General features: G+C 41.6%; 1 protein-coding gene across 2 annotated transcripts in view; it reads left to right on the top strand.

Moving 5' to 3' along the window:
* The window catches only part of LOC140194909 (A disintegrin and metalloproteinase with thrombospondin motifs 12-like), a 688,485-nt gene that overhangs the window by 611,136 nt on the left and 64,490 nt on the right, over nucleotides 1-12,859 (top strand). The window lies entirely within an intron of this gene.

The following is a 12,859-nucleotide window of genomic DNA, read 5'->3' as shown; positions in this document are numbered from 1 at the left end:
GACCTTGTATGCCTATATCAATTCACCTCTCATCCCCCTTCCCTCCAAAGAGTAAAGCCCTGGCTCTCTCAACTTTACCACATAAGATATGTTCTCCAGTCCAGGCAGCATCCTGGTAAATCTCCTTGACACCCACTCTAAGATTTCCACATCCTTCTGATAATGAGACTTAGAAACATAAAAAACCTACAGCACAATACAGGCCTTTCGGCCCACATTGCTGTGCCGAACACGTACTTACTTTAGAAATTACTGAGGGTTACCATGGCTCTCTATTTTTCTAAGCTCCATTTACCTATCCAGGAGTCAGAGTCTTGTCATCTTCAGAAGTTTTCTGATGACTCTGCCATAGTTGGATGCATCAGCAAGGGAGATGAGGCTGAGTACAGGGCTACGGTAGGAAACTTTGTCACATGGTGTGAGCAGAATTATCTGCAGCTTAATGTGAAAAAGACTAAGGAGCTGGTGGTAGACCTGAGGAAGGCTAAGGCACCGGTGACCCCTGTTTCCATCCAGGGGGTCAGTGTGCACATGGTGGAGGATTACAAATACCCAGAGATACGAATTGACAATAAACTGGACTGGTCAAAGAACACTGAGGCTGTCTACAAGAAGGGTCAGAGCCGTCTCTATTTCCTGAGGAGACTGAGGTCCTTTAACATCTGCTGGACGATGCTGAGGATGTTCTACGAGTCTGTGGTGGCCAGTGCTATCATGTTTGCTGTTGTGTGCTGGGGCAGCAGGCTGAGGGTAGCAGACACCAACAGAATCAACAAACTCATTCGTAAGGCCAGTAATGTGGGGATGGAACTGGACTCTCTGACGGTGGTGTCTGAAAAGAGGATGCTGTCTAAGTTGCATGCCATCTTGGTCAATGTCTCCCATCCACTACATAATGTACTGGTTGGGCACAGGAGTACGTTCAGCCAGAGACTCATTCCACCAAGATGCAACACTGAGTGTCATAGGAAGTCATTCCTGCCTGTGGCCATCAAACTTTACAACTCCTCCCTTGGAGGGTCAGACACCCTAAGCCAATAGGCTGGTCCTGGACATTTCCTGGCATAATTTACATATTACTATTTAATTATTTATGGATTTATTACTATTTAATTATTTATGGTGGAACTGTAACGAAAACCAATTTCCCTCGGGATCAATAAAGTATGACTATGACTATAATTATGACTATATGCACCTCCACCACCGTCGATGGCAGTCCACTCCACACCCTCACCACTCTCTGCGTAAAAACGTACCCCTGACATCTCCTCTGCACCTACTTCCAAGCACCTTAAAACTGTGCCCTCTCATGTTAGCCATAACACTAAACACAATACTCCAAGTTTAGTCTAACCAGGATTTTATAGAGCTCAACATTCCTGTGCAAGTAGATAGGATGGTTAAGAAGGCACATGGTGTGTTATGCTTCATCAGTCCCCCAACTAATGAAAGCCAACACACCAAACGCCTTTTAACCTCATTATCAACTTGCACAGCAACTTTGAGGGATCTCAAAATCCATCCGTTACTCCCAACAGCTAAGAAAACTGCCATTAACCAGGTTGAAGATGTTCGTAAATCACTGGCTGCAGCTATTTTACTCGAGTACCTAGAGACTGAACATGCAAATAGATCAAATAGTGAGGCACAATAATGCAGAGTAATAGAACAAAATAATTTATACATTATCTTTCAGGTTATATTTTATAACAAAGTGCTTTTGAAGTGCAATGGTATGTGAATGATTGTAATTGAACCTTTTAGACCAATCTTTTTTATGTCTTACCACTAACCAAGGGGTCCGTGGACCCCAGATTGGAACCCCTTGTCTTAGGGGATTCCCAAAACAGGGGAAACTCTGTTAAAAGATTGTTTTAAGGCATCCATTAGTCTTGCGAGACCATGGATCTGCGCCTGGAAAGTCTTCACTCTCCAGGGCAAGGTTGTATGGAAGACCGGCAGTTGCCCATGCTGCTGTCTCCCCTCTCTACGACACCGATGTTGTCCAAGGGAAGGGCATTAGGACCCATACAGCTTGGCACCAGTGTCGTCACAGAGCAATGTGTGATTAAGTGCCTGGCTCAAGGACACAACACGTTCCCTCAGCTGGGGCTCGAGCTCACAACCTTCAGGTTACTACTCCAATGCCTTAACCCACGTGCCCACATATTGTATTTACAAGAAAACAGTAGGACAACAAATATTTTCCCCAGGAGACCTGTATAATATTTCCACACTCTCATCAACAATTATTCATTTTTATTGTGATTTTGATGAAGTCTTTGAAGTTCCTGGTTAAAACCATTCTAAAGCTATATTTACTTTAACACATTCTAAGCTTATGGATTGAGTCAGTTCATGTTTGACCTGATTTACATCTTACATTCTTAAGGTTATATTACGTTTTTGCATCTGTCGGCAGTTCGTCTCCTTTTGCACATTGGTTGTTTGTCAGTCTTGGTCTGTTTATGTATAATTTTTCATAAACTCTGTGGTATTACTTTTTCACATAGGTGCCTGCATGAAATTGAATTTTGAGATAGTATATAGTACACTTTACTAATAACTTTGAACTTTGAACTTTGAACCTGTGGCTGCCCTATGCAAAACAATAATCGGCAGTTGGTATCTGAGTCTGGTGAGTGATCCTGAGAACCCGCCAACCTGAGCTGCTTTGATGGTCTTTGGGCAGGTCATGGGAAAGGCCTTTTCAATTAGAGATGTTCAAAAACTGTTGAATATACAGAAATTAATAATTATTTAACACAAAAATAATGATAAAATAAAAGGCATGTTCAGGATGTAAATGAATAAAGAAATTTTCGATGTTACTTTAACATACTAACATAAATATCGGTTAAATATCAGATGCATATCAATATATTATATTTGATATTTAATAAATATTGATTAAAATATAAGATATTAAATAAATTAGCAATCTGCTCCACCCACATTAACAATCAATTCTTCAACCCTTCAACCATCACTCCTGAACCAGTGTGAATAATTTCACTCACCTCAACTCTGAACTGATTCCATGACCTATGGACTAACTTTCAAGGACTCTACAATTCATATTCTCAGTAGTTATTATCTGTCTGTCTATTTACCTATTGTCTGTTTATCTGTCAATTTATTAATTTATTTATCTATCTATTATTGTTATTATTTGCAAAGGTTGTGTTCTTTTACACATTGGCTGTTTGTCAGTCTTTGTGTGCGTATAGTTTTACAATGACTATGGTGATGAAGTGCTTTGATTAGTTGGGTCATGGATAGACTTAACTCCTGCATAAGCGAGGACGTGGACCCAGTACAATTTGCCAATCACTGCAATTGGTCTACAGTGGATGCAATCTCACTGGCTCTCCTCTTGGCCTTGGATGACTAGACAAAAGTAATACTTACATCAGGTTGCTGTTTATTGACTACAGCTCAAAGTTCAATGCAATTATACCTGCCAGTCTAATTAACAAGCTCCAAAACTTGGGCCTCTGTACCTCCCTCTGCAACTCGATCCTTGACTTCCTCAATGGAGACCACAGTCTGGGCAGGTCAGAAATAACATCTCTTCCTGCCTGATACTCTTCGTTGGGGCACCTTACCTAGCCCATTCTCCCTACACCCACGACTGTGTGGCTAGACACAGCTCAAATACCATCCATAAGCTTGCCAACATACAATTACTGTTAGAATTTCAGATAGAGACGAGAGGGCGTACAGGAGCAAGATATACCAGCTAGTTGAGTCGTCTCACAGCAACAACCTTGCACTCAAAATCGGTACGACCAAGGAGCTGACTGTGGACTTCAGAAAGGATAAGATGAGGGAGCACGAATCAATCATCATAGAGGGATCAGAAGTGGAGAGAGTGAGCAGTTTCAAGTTCCTGGGTGTCAAGATCTCTGAGGACCTAGCCTGATTCCAACATATCGATGCAGCTAGCCCTCCCCGTAGCGTCTAATTCTGGCTCTTCTCCCTTCCATTCCAGTCCTGATGAAGGATCCAAGCCTGAGAGATCAACTGTTTATTCCTCTCCATAGATGCTGCCTGACCTACTGAGTTCCACCAGTATTTTGTGTGTGTTGCTCTGGATTTCCAGCATCTGCAGAATCTCTTGTGCACCAGTAGATCCCACTGCTTTACTCTCTATATACCCATGACTGTGTGGCTAGGATAGCTCAAATACCATTTACGAATTTGCTGACAATACAACCATTGTTGGTAGATTCTCAGGTGGTGACAACAGGGCGTACAGGAGAGAGCTATGCCAACTAGTGGAATGGCGTTGCAGCAACAACCTTACACTCAACGTAAGTAAGACAAAAGAGCTGATTGTGGACTTCAGGAAGGGTAAAACGACGGAACACATACCAATCCTCCCAGAGGGATCAGAAGGGAAAGTGAGCAGTTTCAAGTTCCTGGGTGTCAAGATCTCTGAGGATCTAACCTGGTCCCAATATCTTCATACAGCTATAAAGAAGGCAAGACAGTGGCTATATTTCTTTAGGAGCTTGAGTAGACTTGGATTGTCACCTAAAACACTCAAAAACAATCTGACAAGCTGCTTCCCTGTCTGGTATTGGGGGTTGGGGGGGGTGGGTGGCTACTGCACAGGATGGAAAGAAGCTACAGAAATTTCTGAAATTAGTCAGCTCCCTCATGGGTACTAGCCTCTGTAGTATCCAAGACATCTTCAGGGAGCAGTTTCTTAGAAAGGCAGCAGCACCCAGAACATGCCCTCTTCTCACTGTTACCATCAGGAAGGAGGTACAGAAGCCTGAAGGCACACACTCAGCGATACAGGAACAGCTTCTTCCCATCTCCCATCTGATTCCGAAATGGACATTGAACACTACCTCACTTTTATTATTATTTCTGTTATTGCACTGTTTTTAATTTAACTATTTAATATCCATATATATACCTATACTGTATATTATCTATATTATCACGTATCGTATTGCCGTGCTGCCACTCAGTTAACAAATTTCACGACATATATGGGTGATATTAATCCTGATTCTGATTCTGATTTTGCATTGTATTCTGGTATGGAGGGGCAGAAAAAGCTGCAGAAAGTCGTAAACTTAGCCGGCTCCATCATGGGCTAGCCTCCCCCTCATCTAGGACACCTTCAGAAGGCGATGCCTCAAAAAGACGACACCCATCATTAAGGACCCCCATCACCCAGCACATGCCCTGTTCTCATTGCTACCATCAGGAAGGAGGTACAGGAACCTGAGGACACACGCTCAATGCATCAAGAACAGCTTCTTCCCCTCCACCATCAGATCACTGAATGGAGAATAAACCCATGAATACTTCCTCAGTATTTGCACTACCTATTTCTAATGTGTACTCTTACTGTAATTTATATTTTTTATTAATATGTATTGCGAAGTACTGCTGCAGAGAACAACAAATTTTATGACATATGCCAGTGGTGTTAAACATAATTCTGATTCTGATTTCTTTGTTCTACTGTGAATCCTGCCAGAAAATGAACCTCAAGAGAGTAAATGGTGTAATCTATGTACTTTCATAAAATATTTATTTTGAAGTTACTTTGAATTTCATTTTGAGACAGAGTGGTCAGCAGTCACTCTGTAATATGGAGCAAGAAACAATCTGCTGGAGGAACTCAGCGGGTCGAGCAGATTTTTGTGGAGTGAAAGGAATTGCTGATGTTTCAGGTTGAATCTGCACCTAGGCTGCATTCTCATTGGACCAGCTTTGCAAGATGAAGCTTCTGACAGGCCAGATATGAAGTGCGTCTCGCACCGCAGCTCAGAAATCCTGGGACTGGTGCTGGACTTACTGGGAATACACCTTCAGTGCGTGTTGCTTTGCAATGTGCAAGCACATAAGTTATGGTGCTGTGATCCATGGGCAGCACCGGTTTTCTTTCAAGCTATAGGGATATCCTCTCCACCTCTGATATCCTGATGAGGACCGGCTCATGGACCTCCTCCTGTAGTCAATAATCAGCGCTGTGGTCTTGCTGATATTGAATTAGTGGTTGTCATTGTGGCACTGTTCAGCCAGATTCTCAATCTCCCTTCTACATATGATTCATCAGCACCTTTGATTCAGCCCACAACAGTGGTGTCATTAGCAAACTTAAATATGGCATATGTTCTATGCTTTGTAGAATGCCAAAGGTACAAGAATGTCAAACAGGTATTTAATACAGTGCATTTGTTATGCATTATGCACAATATAATCTTTTGCTCTAGCAATAGCATACATCTATCAAATGTTCAATTAAATGCATTTGCCCATAAGTTGATTTAGTGCCCTTTTACGTGCATTAAATAATAGCAAAGCATCAAACCAACAATTGCTCCACTTGAGAAGCTGTTGTTGGGCTTTGCTTCAGGATTGGACTTCTCTTCAGAAATTCTACACACCGGCAGAGAATTCTAAACATGGGTCAGAGAAGGGTCAAATGGAAGAGAAGTTTGGGCATGAGGGGAAGACTGGGAGAGAATCAGGGGTCAGAACTATAGAAATGAATCCATGATTGGAATGTTAGGGGTCTGGTCAGGATCGGATTAGGCCAAGATTGAGGAGACATGTTGCGTGCAGGTTGGGCTGGCATTAGAAGGATAAGGGTTCTGTGTTCAGAAGCAATCATGTCCGGGATCTGCTGAGGTTTGCAAGCTGTGGTAGTAGATGTGTAGAGGAGAAGCCCACGTGAACGATGGATAGGCAGCTTATCTAAAATGGACTTCCATGGGATGACCTGCAAGTCACTTCTTCTGAAACAAACTTCACAAGATTTATACCTGCACAATCTTGTCTACGGCATCAGGATGTTATGTAGGCCTGAAGAAGAATTCTAAAATTACTGTCTGTGCAGGTAGCACTGTTGGATCACACTGTGAATCACTGGTCTCTTCGATGTATTAATGTATTAATGCCCTGCAGAAAAAGAGTGAAATCTGTGCAATTTTCCTTTCTGGCTGCCGATAGCATGGAATGGTAGGCTGAAGGGCCTTTTATGTGCTGTGACTCTTTGTCTTCGTATTTTATTTATCACTGAAACAGGGTAATGATTGTGCACAGACACATACACTCTTATGTTCCAGCTGTTCTTCTTCTCTGTGATCCAGTTACAAGCTAATGCCCAAGAAGACAAAGGCGGCCCCTAATGTAACTAGGATGTGTTCAACGTGATCTGCTGGCGTGAGTTCAACCCCCATAACAAAATGCAGCGTAAGGCCCATGGTGCTTCATGAACAGACATGAAACATCTCCCAACCAAAGTTGGTGAGAATATTGTCAATGCTTATGGAAGGTGGCAAGGATATGGAGAGAGCCAAATGTTGCTCCATTCCAGAGACAATTTCTGGCTTGATGCTTTGTTTGGGAAGTGGAAGTGGGGAAGACGAGGCAGAGGTGAGAACAGGATAATAAAAAGGTAGATGATGGAAGCTGTGAAAATAGTATCTAAGTACTCACCTAATGTGGTGACAAAGAACGTTTACTCCTCTCACTCCACAACATTAGCTCAGGTAAATACTACAAATATTTTTCATGGTTTTCTCTGGCAAACCTGCTACTGTATGTCCTGCAAACCTTTTCCAGCAGGTTTGGTGGTAAATAGGGCTTTTGGTGTGAAACTCCCATGTTGCTGATGATTACAGTGATAGGTCCAGCAGCCCAGACTACCTGGTGCAGGCAGATAGGTTACGTCTGAATTTTGCCTCAGTGATGCATTGGGTGGGTGAAGACATAAAAAATCTATCATGATTGTGATAACAGCAGCCACTGCAACCACTTGACTAACTGATAGGAGAAACAAGGATTTCCAGATGTTAAAGCTTAACCCTATTTACCTCTCCAGATATGCAGCCTGGCCTGCTGAGCTTTTGCAGATGCTGGAGTCCAGAGCAACACACACAGAATGCTGGAGGAACTCAGCAGGTCAGGCAGCATCTGTGGAAGGGAATAAACAGTAGACATTTCAGGCCAAGACTGTTCATCAGGAAGGTTTAAGAGACTTTCAGAAAGACACATGAATGAAAGAAAAATGAGGGGCTAGGTTAGCTTAATCTCTGAGTAGGTTCAAAGGCACACCATCATAGGTTGAGAGGCCTGTACCATTCTGTATTTTTCAACAGTTGAAGTCAGAAGTTTACATACACCTTAGCCAAATACATTTAAACTCAGTTTTTCACAATTCCTGACACTTAATCCTAGAAAACATTCCCTGTCTTAGGTCAGTTATGAACACTACTTTTTTTTAAGAATGTGAAATGTCAGAATAATAGTAGAGAGAATGATTTATTTCAGCTTTTATTTCTTTCATCACTTCCCAGTGGGTCTGAAGTTTATATACACTTTCTTAGTATTTGGTAGCATTGCCTTTAAATTGTTTAACTTGGGTTAAACATTTTGAGTAGCCTTCCACAAGCTTCTCACAATAAGTTGCTGGAACTTTGTTCCATTCCTCCAGACAGAACTGGTGTAACTGAGTCAGGTTTGTAGGCCTCCTTGCTCGCACACGCTTTTTCCCTTTGGTGGAGACATATCTCCTGCCCATCACCCATGAGGTACAATTGGTTTTAAAGCACTTTAAGGTGGATAAATCACCAGAGCCCGATCTTCATCAGACCTTGCAGAAAACCCAGGAAGAACATTGGAGGGTGACTAATGTAGTACTCTCAATGACAAGCCAGAGAATCAAATGCAAGTTACGTTGATATCAGTGGTTGGTAACTTACTGGAGAGGATTCTGAGGGACAGGATCTACATGTATTTAGATAGACAAGGGTTGGATAGGATATTCCGTATGGGTTTCAGTGTAGGAAATCATGACAACATATCTTCTGGAGTTTGTTTGAGAGGTAACCAAATGGAATGATGAAAGATTGACTGTTTATTTCTTTCCATGAAGCAGCTTCCTGCCCTGCTGAGTTCCACCAGATTTGTGTGTGTGTGTGTTGCTCAAGATTCCCAGCATCTACAGAAATTCTTGTGTATGTATTTACAAGAATATTGCAAGGACTCAAAGACCTAAGTTATGGGGAGAGGTTGGGCAGACCTGTATTCCATAAGACCATAAGATAAAGGAAAAGAATTAGGCCATTTGGAACATCAAGTCTGCTCCGCCATTTCATCATGGCTGATCATTTTCTCCCTCACTCCCAATCCTTCATGCCCTGAACAATCAAGAATCTATCAATCCCTGTCTTAAATATAAATAAAGACGACCTCCACAGCTGCTTGTGGCAATAAATTCCACAGATTTACCACTCTGTGGCTAAAGAAATTCCTCCTCATCTCTGATCTAAAAGAACACCCTTCTATGCTGAGGCTGTGCCCTCTGGTCTTAGATTCTCCCACGATAGGAAATATCTTCTCCACATGCAGTCTGTGAGGCCTTTCCACATTCGATAGGTTTCAATTTGGTCACCCCTCATTCTTCTGAAATCCAGTGAATAAGGAATACTCTGTTATTCCTTGAATCATAGGAGACTTGAGTCACCCTACAGAGATGTATAAAACCATGAGGGGCATAGATAAGATGAGAACATGAAACACATACAAAATGCTGGAGGAACTCAGCAGGCCGGGCAGCATCTATGGAAAAGAGTACAGTCAATGTTTTGGGCTGAGATCCTCCAGCAGGACTGAAGAAAAAAGGATGAGGAGTCAGAGTTAGAAGGTGAGGGGGGGCGGTGGGGAGGGAGAAACACAAGGTGATAGGTGAAACTCGGAAGAGGGAGAGGTGAAGTAAAGAGCCGGGAAGTTGATTAGTGAAAGGGATACAGGGCTGGAGAAGGGGGAATCTAATAGGAGAGGACAGAAGGCTGTGGAAGAAGGAAAAGGGGGGAGGAGCAGCAGAGGGAGGCGATGGGCAGGCATGGAAATCAGGTAAGAGAGGGAAAGGGGATGGGGAATAGAGAAGTGGGGGGGGGGGTACATTACCAGAAGTTCAAGAAATCGATGTCAGGCCATCAGCTTGGAGGCTACTCAGATGGAATATGTATTGCTCCTCCACCCTGACTGTGGCCTCATTTTGGCAGTAGAGGAGGCAATGGATGGATATGTAGGAATGAGAATGGAAAGTGAAATTAAAATGGGTGGCCACTGGGAGATCCCACTTTTTCTGGCAGACGGAGCACAGGTGCTCAGCGAAGTGGTCTCCTAATCTACATTGGGTCTCACTGATATACAGGAGGCCACACCGGGAGCATCAAATGCAGTAGATGACCCCAACAGACTCACAGATGAAGTACAAGGTAACAACATGGTCATTTTTCCATTAAAAGAGAATCAAATTACCCTCTGAACGAAGATGCTGCCCCTCAAGTACTGTTCAAACCTATCCCTCTCACCTTAAACTCATGCCTCTCATGAGGGTATGAGTTTAAGGTGAGAGGAATAGGTTTGAACAATACTTGAGGGAAAACATCTTCATGCAGAGAGTAGTGCATATGAGGAACAGGCTGCCAGAGGAAGTGGTTGAGGCCGATACCATAATACTTGAAGTATTTAGATAAGAACTTGGAGAGTCTGGGTTTACAGGGAAATGGGACTAGCCTTGATAGCATCTTGGTAGGCTTGGATGAGATGGGTCAAAAGGCCTGTTTCGCGCATTGCTACCCATGACGTAATAACTTGTTTCCTGATGCAAAGTCGGCGCTTTGAAGCATGCTGTTGGGAGGAAGTAAAAGGAAGCTGTGACTGATTCGCACTGGAGTATTGTGAGCAATTTTGGTCCCTTATCTAAGAAGGGATGTGCTGGCTTTGGATAGTGTCCAGAGGAGGATCATGGGAATGAAAAAGTTAATGTATGAAGAAAATTTTATGGTTCTGGGCCTGCACTTGGTGGAGTTTAGAAGTATGGGGGGGGGGGGGGAAATGTCATTGAAATCGACCAAATATGTGTGGATGAGGAAAATAGATTGAGAGTATCTAGGACCAGAGAGCTCTGCCTTAGAATACAAGACGTATTCTATCATTTTTATTCTCTTTAGAATAGAAATGAGGAGGAATTTCTTTATCCAGAGGGTGGTGAATCTGTGGAATTCATTGCCAGAAATGGCTATGGAGGCCAAATCATTAGGTATATTTAATGCAGAAGTTGGTATGTTCTTGAGTGTCAAAGGTTACAGGGAGAAGGCAGGAGAGTGGAATTCAGAGGCATAATAAATCAGCTATATGGAGTGGCAGAGCAGACTCGATGAGCCGTATGGCTTAATTCTGCCCCTATGTCTAACAGTCATATGGCCTCATGGATTCACAAAGCTTATAGTAATTGGTGGACAGTCCAATGGCTAGGATTGCTGCCTGCATTGACTAGTTCAGACTTTTCACACACAAAAAAACAAAAATGCTTTTTCTAACTACCTCGATGATTGTCCCTAAAACACAGAGCCTGGTCCCTGATAGAACAATTTCAAAATGAAATTTTGGTTGTCAATCATTTTCTTTAAGTAGGGCAATTAGGTTAGTTTTTTTTTTGACTGGGCAATCCTGAGGGGTTTTTCTTTGTCAATCATTTTGCTTTTCTTTCTGATCGAGTCATGCTTCGCCCTTTCTTCCAATTTAGGCTGCGCCTGCGCATTAGATTACTTTATAAAATTTTAAAATTAAACTTTAAATATGGATCTTAATAAAATTAATATAACATAGAATTTAAATGGTATGAGCCAACCTATTAAGCGCAGAAAGATTTTTAAGAAATTAAAAACACTTCATGCAGATATTATTTTTGTGCAGGAGACTCATGTCCGCAGTCAGGATGAAAATCACTTTTTCAAATTTTGGAAGGGACCCTTATTTCATTCTTTATCAGTAAATAAAATAAGAGGGGCATCTATTTTTATTAATTCTAAAAATCCCTTTGTTCATTTTAATACTGTTGGCAGATATTTGATTGTCACTGGTTTGTTATGTGGTCAAAAGGTGGCTTTGGTGTGTGTATGTGCACCTAATATAGATAGCCCTGAATTTTATAAGAAACTATTTTCTGTATTGCCGAATTTAAATGAATGTAAGTTGATTATGGGCAGTGACTTTAACTGCTGTCTCAATCCGTCGATTGACAGATTGTCCACCAATCCGTTGCTTCCTAATAAAGCTGCAACTTGTATTAATTCTTTTTTATTAGAATATGGTCTGGTCGACATTTGGAGATTTAAATTTCCTAAAGAAAAAGATTTTTCTCATTTTTCATATGTATACCATAAATATTTAAGAATTGATTATTTTTTGTTGGATACGCGATTGGTGCCCTCTGTTGTTGAATGTGCACATGATGTGACTGCGTTGTCAGATCATGCACCTATGAAGCTAACTTTGGAGCTCTCTGAGAGTATTCACATACCTCAGTGGAGATTTAATATTTCATTGTTACAAGATTCAACTTTTGTAAATTTTATTAAAGAGCAAATTTCTCTTTTTTGAATTAAATACAACTCAGGGAATGTCAACTTTGGTTATTTGGGATGCAATGAAATCTTTTCTTAGAGGACAGATAATTTCCTATTCGGTGGGTTCAAGAAGGAAAACTAAGGTGGAAATTTTACTGATTACTAATAGGATTAAAAAAATAGATGACGTTTATTTACTAATGCCTAGTGAAGATCTCTTTAAGGAAAGAGTGGAACTCCAAACACAGCATGATTTGCTTTTGACTTTTCCCATTGAACAGCAACTTCTTAAATCCAAAAGCCAATTTTATATACATGGAGACAAGTCAGGCAAATTATTAGCTGGTCAGTTAAAAGCGCATATGGCTAGAAGACAGATCCTGAAAATACGGAGACCTGATAGAACCGAAACGGTAGATCCTTATGAAATTAATAAGATATTTATGGATTTCTACTCTAATCTT

This window comes from Mobula birostris, chromosome 3 (genome assembly GCF_030028105.1).
Source record: "Mobula birostris isolate sMobBir1 chromosome 3, sMobBir1.hap1, whole genome shotgun sequence".
NCBI classification, from domain to species: Eukaryota; Metazoa; Chordata; class Chondrichthyes; order Myliobatiformes; family Myliobatidae; genus Mobula; species Mobula birostris.
The sequence above is the reverse complement of the archived record's forward strand: the minus strand, read 5'-3'. Positions and strand labels throughout refer to the sequence as shown.